This window comes from Meleagris gallopavo, chromosome Z (assembly GCF_905368555.1).
Source record: "Meleagris gallopavo chromosome Z, MGAL_WU_HG_1.1, whole genome shotgun sequence".
In the NCBI taxonomy this organism is placed as follows: domain Eukaryota; kingdom Metazoa; phylum Chordata; class Aves; order Galliformes; family Phasianidae; genus Meleagris; species Meleagris gallopavo.
Window position 1 is genome coordinate 37,088,316 of NC_139435.1, and position 21,407 is coordinate 37,109,722.

General features: G+C 39.1%; 1 protein-coding gene across 2 annotated transcripts in view; it reads left to right on the forward strand.

Annotated features, from left to right (window-relative positions):
• Window positions 1-21,407, forward strand: part of PCSK5 (proprotein convertase subtilisin/kexin type 5) — a 280,415-nt gene that overhangs the window by 113,990 nt on the left and 145,018 nt on the right. The gene's annotated exons all lie outside the window — the stretch shown is intronic.

Below are 21,407 nucleotides of genomic sequence, written 5' to 3' on the forward strand. Positions count from 1 at the left end.
ATATCAACTAGCTGTATTCATTGTCAACTGAAACACATCATCTTCTAAGTCCTTTAAAACTGCCCTCAGGTAATGATGTTATTCTGTAAGAAAAAAAAAAGAGAAACTGAAAAAAGCTATTTTTCACAACATTGCTAAGTCATCAAGTCTAAACTGCAATTAACTTTTAAAGCAAAAGCTTTTATTTTTCCTTCTACCTTCCTTTTGTTGTTTTATTTTACTTGATTTCTCAATGGAAGTTTGATTGCTTTAACAGAGGGTCAGGAGGCAGAGCTTGTGCCTTGTGTCAGAGAACTCATGCTTATTTTATAACTTATGTATACATTTCTTTACTAGTTTGTAGTATTACAGTGATACAGCTCTCGGTTTTCAAAATCCCAAACACATCAATATCCCTATCTCTAAATATATATACCATAAATTTAAGACATTTTCAAATTTCTGTAATAAGCAAGTACAGATAATTCCTTTGGTGCTCATATATAGGACTGAATGGAAATTATTCTAAAGCTTTGAACTTGAATGTCTGAGCATTATTTTGAGTGTAGCAGTAGACTTGCTGATTCAAAGATGAGTAAATCTAGGATCTGGGAAACGTTTGTTTAAAGAGCATAAAACTGTTGGATCAAGGGAAAACTGGGACATTGTTAATGGAACATTCTAGTTCTTTGCAGCAAGATTGGAAAGTTTTGCCGTTTTAAAATTTGCAAGAGTTTTCAGCATATAGGCCTAGGTCCCTTCTCTCTCCTGCTCCAAGTGTGAATAATACATGCTCAGCTACTTAGCAGATAAGCTATGAAGAGCAATTACTGAAAAACTAATCTAATGACAGTGACAGAGTGCTTCCTGTGGTACATAATATTAAAAATATCTCTCATAAAGCTCAGTACCATAAATATTAACCATGCAACAACATACTACCTCCTTCCTTTCACTGGGTTATATGGTGACCAGTGTGGAGCTACAGAGTCATGCTTTTACTTGTACTGTATGCACTGTAGTAAGCTTAGTGAAGCAAAATACTCAAGCAAGTACTTGACTTTGCAAGAAATTTTAGGGAGTTAGCAGTTAAATACATTTAAGGACACTGGCAAAATCTGTCTCCAGAGCTCTCTGTCTGTCTCCAGAGAGCTCTGCTGTATTTCATAATCATTATCAGAACAGTTATTGAAATGCTTTTAGAACAATATAACAAGAATGTGAGAAGTCCGAATACCTCTCCATTACTACTTTCCACACATCATCAATCCTCTTCTCAGCTGGAATGTCAGTTCACCCTATCACTCCATTGTAGTTTATTACTGTTTGACAGTGACCACTGAGAAGAAAAACAATGAAGTAATGAAGGGAAACTAAAGAAACTGTAGCAGAATGCAGGGGGAAATTGAAGAAATATATAGTTGAATTGCTCAAGCACTCTAAGTAAAATAAGTTTTATATCTAAACAGACGTGTTAGTTTAAATATATTTCATGAAGGTAACACAACCATGGGAAGTTTAACCAAAATTTCTGTACACAGAGGACTCAACCATTTCCTTACTGAAATTTGAACTCCAGATAAATCCAGTATAAGTGAAAACTGTAGATTAATTTCTAAATTTCTAATTGTTTTTTCATTGTTATTACTGTAGCCATAATTTAAGGGAATACCCCATGGATCATTTTACTAGCACACTGTCCTATATTTTTTCTAGGTACAAGTATATAGTGGAAACATACTGTTTCATTTTAAAATTCCTATCATGCAAAACTTTTCTTTTTTGTTTTGGTTTGCTAGTAAATACTAGAAGTCTTTTAAAATACAAATCAAATTATTGTTATTTTTATGATTTTGCTTCTATTTCATTTTATTAATTTCTTTTTCTGCCCAGAGTTACTCATTTGTAGCTGAACTGAAGCATAGCCTTGTTGAATAGTTTGGGTTGGAAGAGATCTTAAAGTCCATCTAATTCCAACTCCCACTGCTAATGAACAAGAACACCTTCTATGAGACCAGGTTGTTCAAAACCCCATCCAACCTTGCCTTGAACACATCCAGGGATGGGGGATCTGCAGATTCTCTGAGCAAACTGTTCCAGTGCCTCATCATCCTTTAAGTGAAGAATTTCTTCTAACATAGTCTGATATAAACTTACTATTTTTTAGTTTAAAACTGTCATCGCTACATTCTCTGACAAAGAGTCCCTCTCCAGCTTTCCTGTAGGCCCCTGGATACTGGAAGGCTGCCATAGCGTCTCCCCAGAGCAATCTCTTCTTCTAGCTGAATAACTTGTCAACCCGTTTTTACAAGAGAGATGCTCCAGCCCTTTGATCACATATATGGCCCTTTTCTGGAAAAGCTCTAGCAGGTCCATGTTTTGTGCTGGACGTAGTACTCCAAGTGGGGCCTCAAAAGGACAGAGCAAGGGGCTATTATCACCTCCCTTGCCCTGCTGGCCACCGCTCTTTTGAGGCAGCCCAGGAACATGATTGGCTTTCTGAGTTGTAAGTGTTTACTGCTGGCTCCTTTTCAGTTTTTCATTCTCCAGTACTCCCAAGTTCTACTCCTCGAGGCTGCTGTCTATTCACTGAGCGCTCAGCCTGTATTTGTGTCTGTGGTCTATCTGACCGAGGTGCATCACCTTGCGTTTGGCCATGCTGAACTTCATGAAGTTCATAGGGTCCCATCTTTCAGTCTTGTTTGCTCAGGACTTAAGTATTTCCATGAACTTGAAAATTTTTTATTGTTCTGTTTGTGAAATCCTTTTCATCTCTTCAAATGAAATAAATGTTATCTTTAAAACTTTAAAACTTAAACAAAACTCAGATTTTTTTGAAAATCATAGTGATAAGGAAAACAAAATGCTTAAGATTAATCTTCAAATTTCATTCTTTAAAATGTAATATAGACTGAAAAGTTGCAAATTTCAATTCCTTTATAGGCTTAGTTCCCACATCAAAAATAACATCAGGATGAGCCTGTTCGTATTCTCTTCACACAAACATGCTTTTCAGTTTCTATATTTCTTTACACAGTCCTAATATGTGTCATTTTAAAAGATGAGGCAAATGGGCAGAGAGGACAAATTATCCCTTTGCCTGACTATTCCTAAAATCAGATCATTATCCAAGGTAATGACTAGATACTCTGCCAAACACACATTTCCCTAAACAGTCACAATAGGTGTGCAAATAGAAAGAAGCAGACAAAAATGCATATTACACTGTGCACTTTCCTTTGGATATATTGAATGGGATAACAGTATTACATGCAGTGTCTCTGCTGTAAAATAACACTGTTACAGACAAAAAATTGTCAGGATATTTTCTCAGATCTGCACAAAGGTTCAAGATTGATAATATTCATTTACCGTGCAAATGCAAACATGACTGGATACTATTGTAAAAAAAGAAAAGAGAAAGATCAGGATTTTTTGAAAGAATTAGAAATTGTTTAATTAGGAAAATGAAAGATGATGCTCGATAATAACTTTGATTAGAATATAATTAAACTGAATGATTTTTTAATTGTATTAAGCAATTAAAAAAGAACGGATGCAACTGCCAAGGCTTCTTACTGTTTGCTGAGAGATTGGGATCCTTGAAAAAAATGTATAGTTTGTCTTTAGCACATGTTATTCCAATTAACAGCTTATGAAAGGTGTTTTAGAACTACTATTATTTTTAAATCTGCTGAGTTAATATGATTTCTTCTTCCAAATACTTCACAAAATAAGAAAGATAAATGATTATACAGTTTTTCTGTTAAGTTCCACAGGGACAGCACATGCCATTAATTGAAATAGACAAATGTATTTAAAGAAAGGATGCTGAGTAGTAACTGAGTTTATGAAATGAAAACCTAAACCACAAATTAAATATACTTTCAAAATTCTTTCTAGAATCCAGGTGAAAGAAGAGGAAGCCAATTTTTAAACTTGTCTTGATGTATAATCAATGGATATACAGATGGTGTATATATATATATATATACACGTATCCAGGAGCTTGGCTAATACAATTTATATTGGAGTAATGAGAGAAAGATGAGAGAAAGTCAGTCACCCTGTCCTGGGCTCACGAGATGAACTCCAATGGAGCGGATCTCCAGAGAGATCCTTCCCCACTGGCAGTCAGCTCTTAAATAGGTCTAGGAGAGGTGGAGCCAGGCTCCATCCCTTCCTGCAGCACAGGTGAATTGCCTTCACCTGTGCTCCCATGGCTGACTCATTGCTCGCCTCAGGTGATCAATCAGAGGTTCAGGCCATGATTCAGCATCCCCATACACTCCACCCCTTCATGGCGTGAACCAATGATTAGGTTGACTAAAAGGATGAGCTTTCCCTAATACAGAGATCCAATACACCCCGACGCTTGTACAATTTCATCGCAACACATGTTGGTAAATTTCAAGATGAGTGACGATTGGTGAAAGTTGACATTCTTCTATGGGCCAGCGCTCGATGATGTTACCGGAGGCATACAGTCGTGAGTTGCAGGTCTGTCCTGTGTTCCATCAGTCCCATGCAGACCATCACTGGGTGTTACACATGATCTGACAGTAACACTGGAACGTTTTGATGACATTTCATTCCTTCCGGTGATCCTGAAGGCTCAAAGACTCACGGGGAGAAATACAGATGTTTCAGAGGTACCAAGAGGGGAAGGTCTGCCCTCCAGAGCAAAATACAGGCCGTGTTTCTATCCTGGGTCAACACTTCCGCTTGTACAGGGGCACGTCCTGGCCACGTGTACCACACTTCCTGGCCGGATGTTTGCGGCTGCATAATAATATCAGGCACCAAAGGAAGTGTCCTGATCTGCCATAGGGACATGATGGGAGTCCCTTTAGCATTGAAGATCGGAGTGTTGACCAAAACATCAGTAGGCCATGTACCTATTACTGGAGGGACTACTGAGCCTCCCACCTCCAACAATCTCCCCGAAGGTGCAAGTAGGCCACACCACTTGGGTCCTACCTGCACCTTCCATGGCCATTTTATTCTGTGAGTGCCAGGATCTAAATTCTCAGGGGCAGGGAGCAGAAGATTATTTTCATTACCAATCAGGGGTCTTACCTGATGATCAGTGCCTGTAATTTGGATCCTAAGCACGGTAGCCCATGTTGTCTGCAACATTCTCAGGGCACTGGGTCTACGATCTTGATGTCTTTCATTCAGGTCTCGCAAGGTTTCATACAGTCTCTTTGTCCACCCCTGCAGGGACTGGGAGTCTGTCTTCAGGGCAGCCTTAAGAATACCATTATAACGTTTGATGAGGCCTGCCCCCGTTGGATTATATGGCAAGTGGAATCGCCATTCAATGTTATTTTCTTCTGCCCAGCGTTGTATCAGTGCACCAGTAAAATGAGTTCCGTAGGCAGACATCAGTTTTGTGAGTGCCTTGATGGTATATGCCTGGTTTGCTTTCGGTACTGGATAAGCCTGCAGTAGCCCACTTGCAGTGTCAACACAGGTCAGGGCATATCTTGCCCTCTCACACCAATGTAATCGACCTGCCATTGCTGGAGAGGATTATGTCCTCTAGCAAGATGGGCTGTTGTTTTGGGCAATAGTCTCGGTCTCATCTTGGAGCAAGCGTCGCAATCCCGGCATGCCTGGACGATGTCAGGTAACTGTATGGGCAGTCCCCACACTTTAGCAGCTGCCCACATTGTCTTTTGTCCTGCATGCCGTAGCTTCTGATGTAACCAACGGGCGATGTTCTCAGATGGTGAATTCTCAACCCATCGAACTCGGGCCAGCGTATCGGCTTCATCGTTTCCCGGTGACTGTAGGGGCTGATGACCAGAAACATGGTAGACACGTACAGTCTTGTGTTTGACTGTATTCCATATGTCTAACCACCTGTCCTTGCCCCAGATTGGCCGGGCATGGATAGTCCACTCTTGGGTGGCCCACTGTGCAATCCACAAAGTGAGCCCTCGGTACACAGCCCAACTATCCGTACAGATGTTCAGGATACCATCACCGGGTTCCTTAGTTATAACCATCCACATGGCTCACAGTTCTGCCCATTGGCTGCTCTGACCATCCTCCTCATCAAACCAGATTGTCTCAGTAGAAGGATGGTATGCTATTGCTCTCCACTTGCTCGGATTGCCCTTGCTGGATCCATCTGTGTACCAAGCAGCTTCAGGGATAGGGTATTTTCCCTCCCGAACAGGACTCTTCTGCGGTGGAGCGACCAGTATTCCTTTCGGTGCATCACTGTGATATGTTACTGGGCCTAGGATCTTCTGAAGTTCTCCTTTCAAAGGGGATGAAGACAGACTACTCTTTTGGCTGAGATAGGCAACCCATCGTGCCACTGTTTGTGCTTGGGCCACCCCTGTTTTAGGACAGTGGGTCAGATCTTTTACTCACCCTGAATCGGCAGAGTGGTCTTGACTATAACGTCAGCCGTTTGAGTTACTGGCTCTACTGCCTGCAGTGCTGAATAGGCAGCCAATAACTGTTTTTCAATCATACTGTATCTCTCTTCTGCTCCGTGACAAACCTGAGACCAGAAACCAATGAGGGTCCGAACAGAACTCTGGCGTTGCCACAGGCCCCAACCAAAGCCATCTTGAGCGATGTAAACATCCAACTCGGCTGGGAGGGTAAGATCAAATATACCCAATGCCTGGGCTTGTTTAACTGCCAGTTTTGCCTGTTGAAAAGCGTCCTGTTCTGTTTCCCCCCAGTCCCAAAGCTGCCCCTTTTTTGTGAGTCTATACAGTGGTCTTAGCAGCTGCGCTAGGTGAGGTATAAAAGAACACTAATATCCTAATACACCTAGAAACTCTTGCAGCTGCTTCGATGTTGTAGGGACTGGGAACACCTGAACCTTATCTATGACAGCACTGGGTAGTACTTTGGTCTTTCCTGACCAAACCACCCCCAGGAATTTTACACAGGCCTGGACCTTGCACCTTTTGGGGATTTATAGCCCATCCCCTCTGTTGTAAATAGGCGGTTAATGAATCCGCCACCTGTCCTACTGCCTCCAGTGAGTCGGATGTCAGCAGGAGATCATCAGTATAGTGATACAGGTTAACATTATCAGGTTTTTTCCAATCAGCCAGGTCACGCACCACTAGATTGTGACAATATGTTGGTGAATGCACGTACCTCTGTGGCAGGACCTCAAAGGTCCACTGCCTGCCTCCCCATGTGAATGCAAATTGATCTTGCGATTCTTCAGTAGTTGGGATACTGAAGAACGCATTTGCTAAATCTAGGACACAATGATAGGTTTTTATCTCCCTACTCAATGTGTCCATTAGGGAGGCAATATTGGGTACGGCTGCATGAATAGGCGGCGTGACCTTATTTAATTCCCTGTAATCTACTGTCATGTACTACATGTGCCATCTGACTTTTGCACTGGCCATATGGGGGAATTATATGGGCTATGGGCAGGTCTTATAATGCCCACTTTTTCTAATTCCTGCACCGTTTTTGATATTTCGTCCTGCCCACCCGGGAGTCTGTACTGTCTCACATTAGTAATCCGGCATGGTTTCAGCAGGCAAATTGGCCTATGTTTCGCATGGCCTCTTAATATTACCTGCACCACCCGGATACTAATACATCTCTGCCGGAGTCTGAACTCTCCCACGGTTGTCTGGAGAGCCAGACCACATAAAATATCTATGCCCAAGATATATTCCTGGACTGGGGCAATAGATACCTTATACTCCTGGGGTGGGAGACGCTCAACCCCCAGTTTTAACCATATTTGGGTGACAGGAATAGTTTGTCCCCCCAAGACCACCAATCATCACTCTGTTTCCATGAAATTTGTTTGGACCTCTGTAAATGATTGATGTTTCTGCTCCAATGTCCACTAATGCCATAACTCTCTGAATATTTTTTTGGGACCAATAAATCGTTAATTCTACATAGGGCTTCCGGTCCCGTCTGTAGGCCCTAGTGGGACTAACATCCCCCGTCACGCCATGAACTCTGCTAGGGCCAATTCTTTTGCTTCCGATGGCTCAGGCATTGTGGCCCGAGACACTTGAGGTGGCTTTTTTTTTCCTATTAGGAACAATGAAGTCTTCTAGCTTCCATGTTGTTGTTGGTATCCTCTCTACAATCCTTACCCTTGGTTTCTTAGGGTAGTTTTGAAATTTTTGATTGTCTTTTAGCTGTCTCCAAAGCTGGAGAAGGACATGGTTGGGCTGGCAGTCAATCTTAGCAAATTGGACCCCAGCTCGAATTAGGTCATTAAACATTTGTTTTTGGGAAACCCTTATGGGTCCCGATCGAGGAGCTCGAGTAGCTGGCGTCTTGGTTTTAGTCACCGGCAGGATCTCAGCTTCTTCTAACATCCAAATGTTGCGCCTAGCCCGCAAGTGTTCTGTCTCCCCCAGATCAGCTACTATCTGAGCAGCCCGCTGAACTACGGCTTCCGAGGTCACCAGAGGATTTAATATCAAAACTAAAGTCCCATATAGGTGGGAAGGGGCCTGTTGTAAAATTAAATCTCACATGCCCGCCAAGAACTTGATCATATCCGGGCTATCATATGAGTCTTCATATATTGTTTCTCACATACCTAACTCATGAATGTAATTTTGAAGGTCCTCCATGGAGGACCATAGTCCTGTGTTTAATGGAATGTCTGTTTTATTTGGCCAGACCATCCAGCATTCTGCCATTACCCAATCTATTATTGAGTGGTTCTCATTGGTATACTGGACGGCAGAGTATAGTCTCTGCTTGACAGCAGGGTGTAATGTTACGGTGGCCAGTTTTGCCATTTCCGGCCCATTAACATAACACTTTCTGCTCCTGAATCCCATACCCTGAGCAGCCATGCAGGTATACTCTCTCTCGGCCTCTGCCGAAATCGCTGTACCATGTCCATTAATTCAGTTGGAGTGTATGGCCTGGCTGTCACATGCAAATGCGTTTCAGCAGGGGGCCATTGTTCAGGGGGCACCCCTGCTGGTCTATCTTGTACCTTTTTTGTTTTTTTTATATTATAATAGGACGGAGTTCCAGGGGATCCGCCATAACTGGAACCTCTAGATCTGACTTGGAACTCCTGCTTTCCTGTTGAACCAGGTCCGCTACTTCAGAGGTATATCTATCATCTATTGAAATACTACAGACCTGACCTAGAGACTGTAAAATTGTTTTTTTCCCCGTCAATACATTAAGTTCTTTTTCCAATTTGTTAATCCAAGCTTTTAGTAGTTGATTTTCATTTTCTAAATTATCTGATCTTGTCTCTGCTTGATTTAGAGCATTTAACAGTGGCCACGCCGCTGTGGATGCAGCTAATTGCCTTTCTTTCGTAGTTAAGATATCTTTGTCCAGTCCCTGAAAGTATTCTGTTAAGCGTACTGGGGAAATATTCCGCAAAGTACGCAGGGGACCCCATTTCTCAATTATAGTTGCCAGTTGATAATAAGGGGATCCCAGAAACCCTGGAATCTGCCCGGGAATGGTGTTCTCCCCCTTGACCCATTTATAGAAATTCCATAAGAAAGACATGATGTAAAGTAGATTTGGCCTGCCTTGCTCGCCAATTGTATAATCAATGGATATACAGATGGTATGTATGTGTATATATATATACACACACACACACACACACACACACACACACACATATATATATACACATACATATATATGTATATATACACACGTATATATATCCAGGAGCTTGGCTAATATAATTTATATTGGAGTAATGAGAGAAAGATGAGAGAAAGTCAGTCACCCTGTCCTGGGCTCCTGAGATAAACTCCAATGGAGCAGATCTCCAGAGAGATCCTTCTCCACTGGCAGTCAGCTCTTAAATGGGCCTAGGAGAGGTGGAGCCAGGCTCCACCCCTTCCTGCAGCACAGGTGAATTGCCTTCACCTGTGCTCCCGTGGCTGACTCATTGCTCTCCTCAGGTGATCAATCAGAGGTTCAGGCCATGATTCAGCAGCCCCATACACTAGAGTACCATTATTTTCCATCCTTTTTAGAGTATTTTGTTTTATTATATCAAATTTGCATACATGAGTTCAAAGACACACCTTGGAGACTTTGCTAATAAGCAATTTTTATGTAAATATGAAAGCTTCCTTTGTATTATGCTTCCAGTTGACAAGGTTCTTCTCTTGGAAATGGTGTACTCATAAGGGTGGAAATTTCTGGAAGCTTGTGTAATAAATGCTAAGCATTAGAAGTTGTAGATGTAATAATTTCAAAAGCAATTCCATGATAAACATGTAGAGCAGCAGAATGAGGAGCAATATGTCCAAAATAACATATTCAAGAAAAAAATAGGTAGACAGTGTCCCATCATACCCTGTGTTAAGAACAAACAGGCACAGCATGGCAAAACATGATTGTGGCCAAATGGTGTAACAAGATTTTGTTGGTTCTGGGACAGAAGGGAGAATACAAAAGTTATCTCTTGATTCAAAAAGATGAAAACAAAATAACTGAATTTTAAGACATCTGCCTGAAAATTACAGACTATAAGCACAATGCTGTAAGCACTGCAGAGACATATTCTGATGCATGACTCTGGAATACAGAATTAGAACTAGTTCATTCATGTTCATATAAAAAAGCCTTCTCTTTTAAATCAGTCTCAACATCATTGAGAGAATAATACATTTCAGATATTCTGGCTTGTTCTCTCACTGCTGTTTGATGAAGACTTCATAGTCAAGTTTCCGGAAAATGTGATCTTTATGTTTATGAGGGACTGTTCTCCCAACATCTCACCAACTGCATGCTTAATATTATTTTTTGTGCAATACTCATAATGTAGTCCAAATCAGTGGCAGGGCATCCTTAATACAACCTATGAAGGCAGACAGGCAGTGAAATCTACATGGGGAATTTTGGCTTTCTGCCTGCATCAGCACATTGGCCTTCATCTTATTGCCATGTTATCATTCTGTTTAGCAAGCTGGACACAAGCCAAAATGTTTGATGGACATTAATGATCAGATGCTGTGTGGCTGAACCTCTTCTGAGAACTTGGCTATGTGCCTTCCCTCCCATCATCAGTACCCCTTCTTATCTCTCTTGCTTCACCAACTTTGGCTGCAGATTGTGTTCAAAGTGTTTTCAGAGAGCAGAAGGCTCTTTTACAATTGCTAAGCAAGCCTCCTACCCTGATGCATGGGAGAGAAAGTGAAGAAAATGGAACAGAAGGGAAGGCAAAAGAAAAAAAGAAAGAAAAGTTCACATTTTTAATATTTTTGGTGCTACTATTAAATGCTTTTACTCCAAAATTGAAAGAGATTGCTCACAATTTGCAAGTGCCCAGGACAAAGTTTTCTGCCTGTGCTGTGCCACGTATATTTTTCTCTTAAATTTATTTGAAAATGCCATTGGTTTCTCCTGTTTAATATCTCTTCATCATTCTGAATAGGAAGCATTGTACATGCAGAGAGGAGTTATTCCATTCAGATTTGTTAGAGCACTGAATGGTAAAAATCAAAGATAGTAATTTCTGCAAAGAAAATTCCGATCAAATGTCCCAAAATAATTCCCAAGTGGTTGTCATTTTCTATGCTAAAATGTTGTGCTACACAGAGGCTAATACCAAATTTTTTAAACTACATATTGTGTTTGCTAACCCTGTATGTCTGTAGTTTGTGACTGAATGAACATGTAACATGAACATCTTTTTAACATGAACTCAGATCACACGCAGATAACTTTTGCATGCATAAGACCTCCTGCACAGTTCTTATGAGTTGGCCAAAACCTACTTGCTGAAGTCAGAATTAATGCTGTGCTTGGGTAAAGGACACAGGAGATGTGTCCAGTGTACTTACGTAACCTGATGTTAAGTCCTGGCATTTATCAATTATGTATATTGTGTGTATACTATGCATATATGTGCTGTGTATGGCTACAGTATCTGTGATGCTTTATGTGATATTGTGTTTACTTTAACAAGTGAAGTTAAACTTTGGGTGCCTTTTATTGTAGGTGGGGATTGGCTGTATAGGAAAAGTGGTGTTGAGTTTTAATATTGTAATTCTGCTCTCTGATATCATGAGACATGGTACTGTTGGCAATAAATATTCATATTTCTAACTAAAGAAAAGGTAGTTACAAGTCCTAGCCTTCAGTAAAGGCAGATCGGCAAAATTTCATCATTTTATTATTGCAACAACCCTATTTTCTTGATTCGTCTTTTATTTGAGGAATTTTGTACATGTAAGTGCTTGCCTTGTCTGAAACCTGGTACATACACAGCTGTGGAAATTACTAACTACCTTCACTATTAAAAATCAGTAACTTCTTGCTCATTTAAGTTTGCTAGTTTCCTTTCCAGTGCACAGTCCCATTTCTGCTATACTTACTGTGCATCTTATGGTGTTAAAAATCTCCACCTGTAAGTAATTATAGATTTTGGCCAAGTGATCTCTCAAATAAATTAAGTTGGAGCATAGGGACACAAAGCAGGAAATGACCAAGTAAGTCATCCAATACAGTTCTCTGTTATCTTAGGCATCTTGTCTTGTAAATATATTCATCAATTTCTATTTTAAAACGAATTAGAAAAAAAAATTCCCCCATTTCTGCTGGGGGAAATCTTTTTCACAGCCATGACTAATCTATTTTTTAGATACTTTTTTCTTAGTTATTATATTATCTAAGTTAAGCCAGATTTACTCACATGCAGTATTTGCCCCTTAGTTGCTGCCAAAACTTTGTTTTGTGCTAAAACTGTGCTTTAGCTTACATAGCTTTTCTCATCCCTTTTTTTTTTTTCATCTGATATATTTATAGACCACAATCATATCTTCTCTCAGCCTTCATTTTTCTGTGCTACACAAATCTCTCTCTTCTAAAATCTAAAATGTCCATCTCCCTGATTATCATAGTGATGTTTCTCTCCACATACTTCCACTTGAATTCTTTTCTTGAATGCAGACAACAGTAATTAGTAGATTCATTAGCATTTTTTTATTAATCTCCAAATTACCTAATATCTTTGTTACAGTATTAGAATATTCTACTCACATAACTTCCTCAACCTCCATGAGCTCTGCAGCACAGCCCATTCAGTGCAGCCATTCCCAGCTCCACCTTGCTGTTACATTAACCTTCAATTTCTTTTATTTAATTATTGACTTTCTGAGGGTCCATTACATGTTTTGTAGAAACCAGATAGACTGGTTCTAATTTGTTTATCTGTATAAAGCAAGTTAACAGATATATCTGGATTCCTAAGCTAAGAGAACATTGCATTTTAACTCACTTCCATTGACTCTGTTCTTCAAAATCTTTTCTAAAGCTTTGACCAATAATATTTCATATATTCAATTTCCTTCTTTTATTCAGGATTTCCTGAATAAAAGTTCATCCCTATAGTTCTTTTCTGAAACTCTTCCTACTTCCCAGCATAACTTTTTAAAGTGTGGATTATCAGAAAGGAGGAATGGAAGTTATAGCTCTCTCTGCACAGGGATAGTATGAATACGTTTCCTTCACATATTCATATTCATTCTGCTTAGAGATCCAACAATCAGACTAAGGTTTTAGGGAAGCTTGTAGCCAGTTGGTTATCTGCCATGACCCTAAGCTCCCTTTCAGAGTCACTGCTTTCCAAGAATTTGTTCATTTTGTATTTGTTACCTACAGACTTCATTTCATTGCATGTGGCTCAACATGTATATGTTAGTATACTTCAGTGCTTTTGCAAGGAGTGTTTATACTTGAGGTAATTTAGTTTTCTCCAAACTGAGATTGCCCAGCAAAGTCAGGTTAAGTGACAAACTCAGCACATCATTAAGCCAATTATAATTCTTTGATCTAGCTACTTTGCACCTAGTTGGCAACTTCCAGCATTCAGTCAACGCAGAGTTAGGGATACTGCTTTCCAGTAAATTAAACAGAGTTTGGGCTCAGTAATACCTGGGTGAATTATGAGATTATGCATTTTATTTTCATTTAGAAGTATATAAACAAAACTAATCTTAAAATCCCTCTCCTTTGCTTTGCATAGGAAGTAGGGTTTTTACAGGTAGTCAATGTGTGTAGTATGAAAAAAGAATATGCAAAAAAAGAAATAATGCACCAGAAATGTTCTTACATTACATTTACTGGAATATGCATGTCCTAAAGGGCAGGAAAATTTGGAATGAAAGTTACAGAAAAATATACCTCAAAATGTCCAGTTTCCTTACAATGTCACAAAGTGTACTGGAGGCCAAAACTGTTTAGTTACCTCATCCTTTCTCACACGTGTGTGGAAACTGTTGTAGCAAGCCAGAACAGCATTACTACTTTTGGACTAGTTGTGCAAAGTGGCCTCTGGTTTTGCATGCTCTACCTGAAACAGGTGATGCAGCTGAATGTGAAAACCCACACCATTCACAATGTGAGATAAATCATAATTTGAATGCCAATACTCAAAACCAGCTTTGGCAAAATTAATCTCTTTCCATATACTTGAAGCATTTCAAAGAGTGTACATGAAATTTCATGCGTTATGAAATGTTAAACTAGTTATCTTTTGTGAGCAGATGGCTTATTCCTTTTCCTTACTTACTTCTAAGGACTTCAGCAACAGCAAAATCTATGCAATTTTGTGTGTCATGTGCGAAAACATACATATTGTGTGTGTGTGTGTGAAAACCATAAGGGTAGTAACTATGCACTAAGTTTCTTTCTTCTTTCTAAACAAATCTACTAGGAAGGAAACTACCCAAAGCCATTACTACAGTCCTCATACTGCAGAGATAGGCATGACACAGCTTTATTTTCTGTTCACTTATTTAAAAGAACTATATTTCCAGAAAATACCTTGAAAGTTCAATAGACGTCTTGATAGCCTGAAATCTTCTATAAGGGAAAGCTGAAGTAACAATTGAAACAACAGCTATGTGGATCTGATAAGCATAGCCTCCTCTCTAGAGAGTTTAATCAAATGACAGTGTAAAGGTAGCAAGAACTGCCTGAGCTGTCTCCATGATTGAGTGTTTGCCTGTGAGATCTATCCCTTATCCAGTCCTAACACAGGTACCTTTCTTACATGGTGCCTGTTCTTTGGCTTTACAAGAAACAATTATCCCTGTCATTAAAGACTCCTCATGTAACAGAAATTCTGGAAAACCTAGCTCTTGTTTGATCACAGGTGTTTACAGTATGCAACTTGCTTTACCTCAGGAACAGAATCAGCAACAATAATAGTAATAATGATAAGGAGAGATAGCTTAAACTAGGACTGTGATTCATGCAGCCTTGTAGCTGGCTCTATTTTGTTTAGGAAAATGGGAAATTCATTCCAACATTCCACAGGTTCAGATTTCAGGTTTCAGCCAACACTTCTTTTGGTTGCACTTTAAGCACTAATTATAGCTCTGTGGGGAATAACTTGGAGCTGTTTAAGCTGTTGTTCTAGTGAAGAGTAAAATAAAAAATTCATGACATGCAAGGATACATGTTGCAATGTACCACTATATATCCCAACAATTACTGTGTTATTGCATAGGTGCTTGAAGTTATTCAGTACATTCTCCTTAGTGCACACATTGAAGTATTTTCATGCTTCAGCATTGTAGAAGTGTCAAATCATGTTAGCTAATAAAATACATTTTGTTGTGACTATTTTTTTTCTTTTTCTATATTAAAAACTTAGTTTAGAAGTATTCAAGAGGTTTAGTTGCACTAGCAACAACTTACCTTTTCAACAAGTTGAGTTAATTGCTTCTTATTTTAAGTGATAGACTTTTGCATGCTATATGTAGTGTTTGTTCCAGCACTAGGAAGTTCTTCCTCGACTTTCTAGTTCTCAAACAATAAAAACAGGAATGCTAATACACAAACATGGGTCTTAACTTTTAAGCATTTCCTCAAATGTGTATTTTTTATTTATGTACACCTTTGAGGTTTATCACTCTTATTGTCATAGAGATTATAGGAATACATTTTTAATGAACTGATATCCTAATGTGAATTTTCCGGAAAGTATGCATACCTTAGCAGAATTCATGGCCTCCGATTTTTCTCTTCTTGTTTATGGGTTTTTGTTTGTTTGTTTGTTTGTTTGTTTGTTTTCTTCTTGATAGCCAGAGAGGCTATCAAATAGAATAGAATAAGAAGTAACCTGTTTGACTGTCTATTGATAGGACTTCAAAGTTTTTGCCTAGGTCTCTCAGCTTGCTGTTATCTCTATTGGAGAGGTGCCTGCTTCAGAATGAGAGTGCTTTGCAGACTACAGCAGAGCCAGATAGTTTTTAAGTGTGGTGTGGCAGACTGTATTTTTCGTTTCCAAATTAGAGGTTAAGTGTGCTGGTAGAAGCTCAGCGGGAGCTGGGAGATGCTGCTTCTCAACAGAAAAATGTTGCCACTCAGCAGATTGGCAGTACTTTGACTCTACACAGGGCAGTGGCATCGAACTCCCAGACTACAGAAATTTGTGGAAGCTGGCAGCAAAGAGATACTGTCTCTTACAAGTGAATTTCTCAGGATGCTGTGTTCTGTGGTGCCTATCCCTATGGTGATTGCACTCAAAACCATGCATGCATACTTGGATTTTTTAGGTCCTCAGAGAACTGACCTGTGTTCTAAAACTTCAGTTACAAGCATTTCCACTTAAGGAATTCATTTTTAAGGAAGAGTTCTTACCGTGGGCTTACTTCTTTGTGCTCCCACATCAGGATCAATCTCACTTCCCAGCAATAGTTTTTTTGTTATTGGAAGCATTAAGTAATTGTAGAACAATATTACTGAGAACAGAGGAAATTAAATGTTTAGACGCTAGCCATGGATAAGATTCTCTTCATTTTTTATTTCCATAATGTGTTTTGTGCTTGTGAATGTGGGATTTCTAGCGTACTGCTGCCAATTTACCTCTCACTGGCTGCAGCCCCTGTGCCTCTACTTACTCTGAGTTCAGCAGTTCTGTCCTCTGCATTTCCCGCTCCTTCTAACTTGCCTTCCTCTGCACTGGTAAGTTAGATCACTTCCACAAAAACTGCAAAACTTACCATACAACAGGGAGGGCTGATGGGGTTCCTGTCCTACATCGTGGGCAGGAAAACATCAGATTCTGAAAGCTGGATTAAGGCAGCTTGACTTGTAAAGCAGTGAATGAATGGCCAGTCTAAACTCTGTAAAACAGTGTGAATAAATCTTGCTCTACTGGCTGAAACTGCAGCTTGTAGATGGAAACTGTTTTTATTAGATGGAAGCACGCTGGAAGCAACTTGCAATATGTGGCCTGCTGTTTGTCCTTAGACTGAAGTGTGAAGGCCTCTATCTTGAAATGGTACATGCCAGTACCAGTAAGGCACTCGGTTAGAGAGATGTCTTTTACAGGTATACACACATACATATGCTAACACATACACTTGGAGCGGTGGATGTTCTTTTAATAGTGTTAGGAAATTCTGCAGATGTCATTACAAAAATGTTCATACTGGCTCTGGTTCTTGGCAGACTAACTCTTCTGTGCTGTTGAATTGGAAAAAAGAAAAAAGAAAGAAAAAAAAAAAAAAAAAGCTTTTGTATCACTTTACCCCCCTTGGAACTTGCTGACCAAGGAAAAGGCGGTACTAGCAGAAAAAAAAATGGGAATGCCCCAAGGTTCTTGTGCTGTGCTTTTACAGGTGCAGTCTTTGCCTTGGGCTCTTTTTATCAATGACATGAGTCCATTTCATTTACAGTCAGCTGCATGTGGAGAACACTGACATTGCCCAAGAAATGTGCTAGAAAATTGAGCTGAGTCAGTAGGTCAGCAGCAAGTCTTAGATGTCAGTGAAACACTTCATTTCAAAATGGAGCATGTGATTTTTATTTTTATTTTTTTTTAGTCATCTGGCATTTTAAGCAATGTAAGAGAGCAGACAAAACAAAAGGAGACCATTTCATAATGGTCTGGTTCACTGAAATGCAAAAGTGCAGTTACAGACCTTGCAGAGTCTGTAGGAGGAAGTTGGTAGCTACCACTGCAAATTATAGAGCAGACACAACACAACTTAAGGGGAGAGGTGGTTTTTAACAATATGGGAGAAGCATTGAGTGTATTTTGCTCTGCACCCTTCCACCCTCCTCCATACCTCTGCTGTAACTCTCTAGCTGTAATAGTTTCATCCAAGTTGTACCCATATGGTCTGTAAATGCACCTTTGCTTTTCAGTAATAAATGACACATGGCTTCTTTGGCAGCTTAAGGCTTGACTTTTCATCTTGACACCCTTGGGCATCTAGCAGATGACAGATGATAGATTTAGACAAACAGTAAAAGCTGCAGAGTGCCTTGCATGTATGTTTATCTTAACTTTGTAACACAGTCCAAATGTTATTTAACTTCATGTATTGAAAGGAGACCAATTGGGAAATGCATTCACATACACTAGAACAGCTGATGTTGTTGCTCTAATTACGTGTTTGGTATAGTTACTAGAAGTTTATAATTTCCTGAGCATGACATGGTCTATTGAATTAAAGTGGGGTGTTTGGAAGCATGGAGAAGGAGGAAACCAATTGCAGCTTAACTATAGGCAGTAAATGTAAACCAGAACTTATTTACTTGATATATTATTTTGGTCAGGTCAAATTTAGTTTTGAGGAGGTTGTGTTTGCTTTGTCAAATGTTTTTAGAGCAAGATATTTTGCATGTTTTCTACAGTGTAGGTAATGCTGTTTTCTGTGAAAAGATGTTCAGTACTGCAGTAGGAATGGTGCTAGGGAATGGCGATTCTTTCTTTCTGTGTATTAGTAAATACTCTTTTCCATTAGTCAGTGAACCTGGTACTTAATTTTTATTGCAATGACAGAGATGTTGATACTTAATATGTTTACAGGAGACATTAGTTTGTAAGAAATACATATTATCAGTTGTTTAAAAAAACAAGTATTTAAAGGTAAATCTAGGTGCAAATGGCTGTTAATTTTAAAACAGTCATTACTATTAAATTTTAAACTGGTGTATATTATTTTTAAATAGTGCATTGCAGAATTTCTAACATCTGTGGGTATATTTGCAAAGAGGCTATATTTTGTTCCCCAAAATGTACTTGCGTATCATTTTCTGCAGCTCATTTTTCATGATTAGTACAGCAGCAGATGTGTCTAAAGAAGACACATTCTCTGTATGGAGAAGCTAACAACTCAGTTTCTGCAAAATTCACACAAACTGCAGCCCTACCCTGCTGTGAAATGGTTTTCTTTGCATGAGTGGGACAAGTCATGTTATACTTTTGTCTACAAACTCATCAGCCAAAACAGATGATGTTGATGGGAGAAAGAAAAAAAAAAAAGATGGACTATTATTAGTAGATTTTTTGTCTTCTCCTTCTCTGCATAAATTTATTCATTTTTGTATTTTATATTATTTTTTACACAGTGTGTGAGATAGACTTTTAGAAAAAATAATAAAATAGATTCTAGCTCTCATTTCTTCGCTGGTCATACTGGTGGTTTACTGTGTGCTTCCAGTGGGGTACCAAGTAGGCCAAACATACCTACATAATACTGTGTTAAAAGGAAAAGTATAAGAAAGAGACACATGTAAAATTCTTCAGGAGACAAAAAAATCACGAAAACCTTTTGATGAAATGTTTTGACTAGTCCTGTGTGTCTGCGTGATATGCTTTGCAATATCTACTCTGTTTGCTTATTCATGTATTACATCATTGGTTTGTAAAGACAGAAGTTGGTTTTTAAGAGCAGCGTCAAGACAAGAATCTTTACATGACCCCCAGAATGGATGTCACAATTGACAGACAAGCCAGAATTACTGTTGAAGAGACAAGATGAAAGCAAATAATAAAATACTGCTGAAAAGTGTTAGCTAATTGCAAGAGGTGATGGGAACAATCTGAAGCAAAACAAGAAGGAACAGATAAAAGTGTAGAGAAAGAGCAGCGTATCTTTAGTAAAGCCCTCCTTTCCATTCTCCACAGATACGCAGAGGGCCGTAATTTCTGTCTCCCTGACCTGCTGGGATAATACGTAGGTTGCTGCAGAAGTATTGCCTACTATTTATTTCCATGGAAATTGCAACAAATACAAATACAATAATAGTGTTTGATAGAGCAAATCTGCAGCTACAAAACACTAGTTTTCAACAGTCACCACCATTAGCCATGCATTCTTAACAGCGATGAACAGGAGCCTGCATTCTGTACTTGCAAAGATCTGCACAAGTACAAGTGATGCACTGTCACTGTCACTACTGCTGAAATGCACCACCCACCACATCATATGTTACCATGTTCACATCTACTGTTTAGTCTCCAGAAACATTCACCAAATGGCAGTGAATGTCAATGGGTGCAATTTTTTCCACACTGGGAAGGAATTCTGTGATGTCTTTGCTTCATAAGCACTTCCTCATCATATTCTGTTTTGTCAGATTCAGTGAAGTAAAGATATAAAAAGGGAGATGACTAGATAGAATGAAAGAGAAGTGGTTTGTAAACTGGTTCCTGCCCTGTGAAGTTGCAAAGCACATACCACTGACTATGGATAGTTTTGAATCAAAATCTTCTCACTAAAAAGTGGAGGCAGAACAAGAACCCCAAACCAAAATGGGTTTTGATTTGTCAAGAGTTCATAATGTGGGAAAAAGGAGCTATAGGAATAGAACACTTCAGGAAACTTCTCATTAAAACAATAAAAATGGTGCTATTTTGCATCATTTTATCTGTATAGCTAAGATCAACTAAAGGAAAAGAAAGAAGTTGAAATAGTTACACTTCTCAGCTGGTCAGGCTGACATTGTCTAGAGAATGTGCATTTCATAATACATTTAACTTGGCACCCTGGAATTTTTTTCTCTGCTTGAAATGTTTTTTTAATGAGAAGTTGCATTTTAGAGACATAACCTTATGTAAACACTAGCCAGGAGAATTTGATATTTAACATATTTTGCTGGAGAGAAGAGTCTTTCCAGGTACTTTACTTTTATTATACTCACAAAATGGAATTCATCAGTTGAGAACTCAAGCTTGGATTGTGAACTGTGAGGGGGTTTTGTCTTAAAGTGATGTAGGTTCTTAACACAAAATGCCATAATGAAACCCCTCTGTGAATCTGGATTAAGTGAATCTCTGAATTGTTCATTGTTTAATATTGACCTAGTAGATGTCCTACACCTATCTTTATGTTATTTGTGGTACACAATTGTATTCTGTCTAGAAAAACAAATAAATGCTCCTTACATGACCAAGTGATTAATTCATGCATAGGAAGTGATGTTTTATGCCATAAATATCATGCACAGAGGTAGGCCTACCTCCTCTGGAACCCAGGTAGATATTACGTGATATGTTACAGAGAAATGAAGTATAAATGAAAATGTTACTTTAATTATTACTTAGAATATTCCTTTGTTTGAGAGAATGTTCTATGAAAGAAGGTGGCAGTATGTAGCCTAATCAAAGACAAGTTAAAACTTAGTTGAGCATTCCTATCTGAATTCTATGCTTTCAG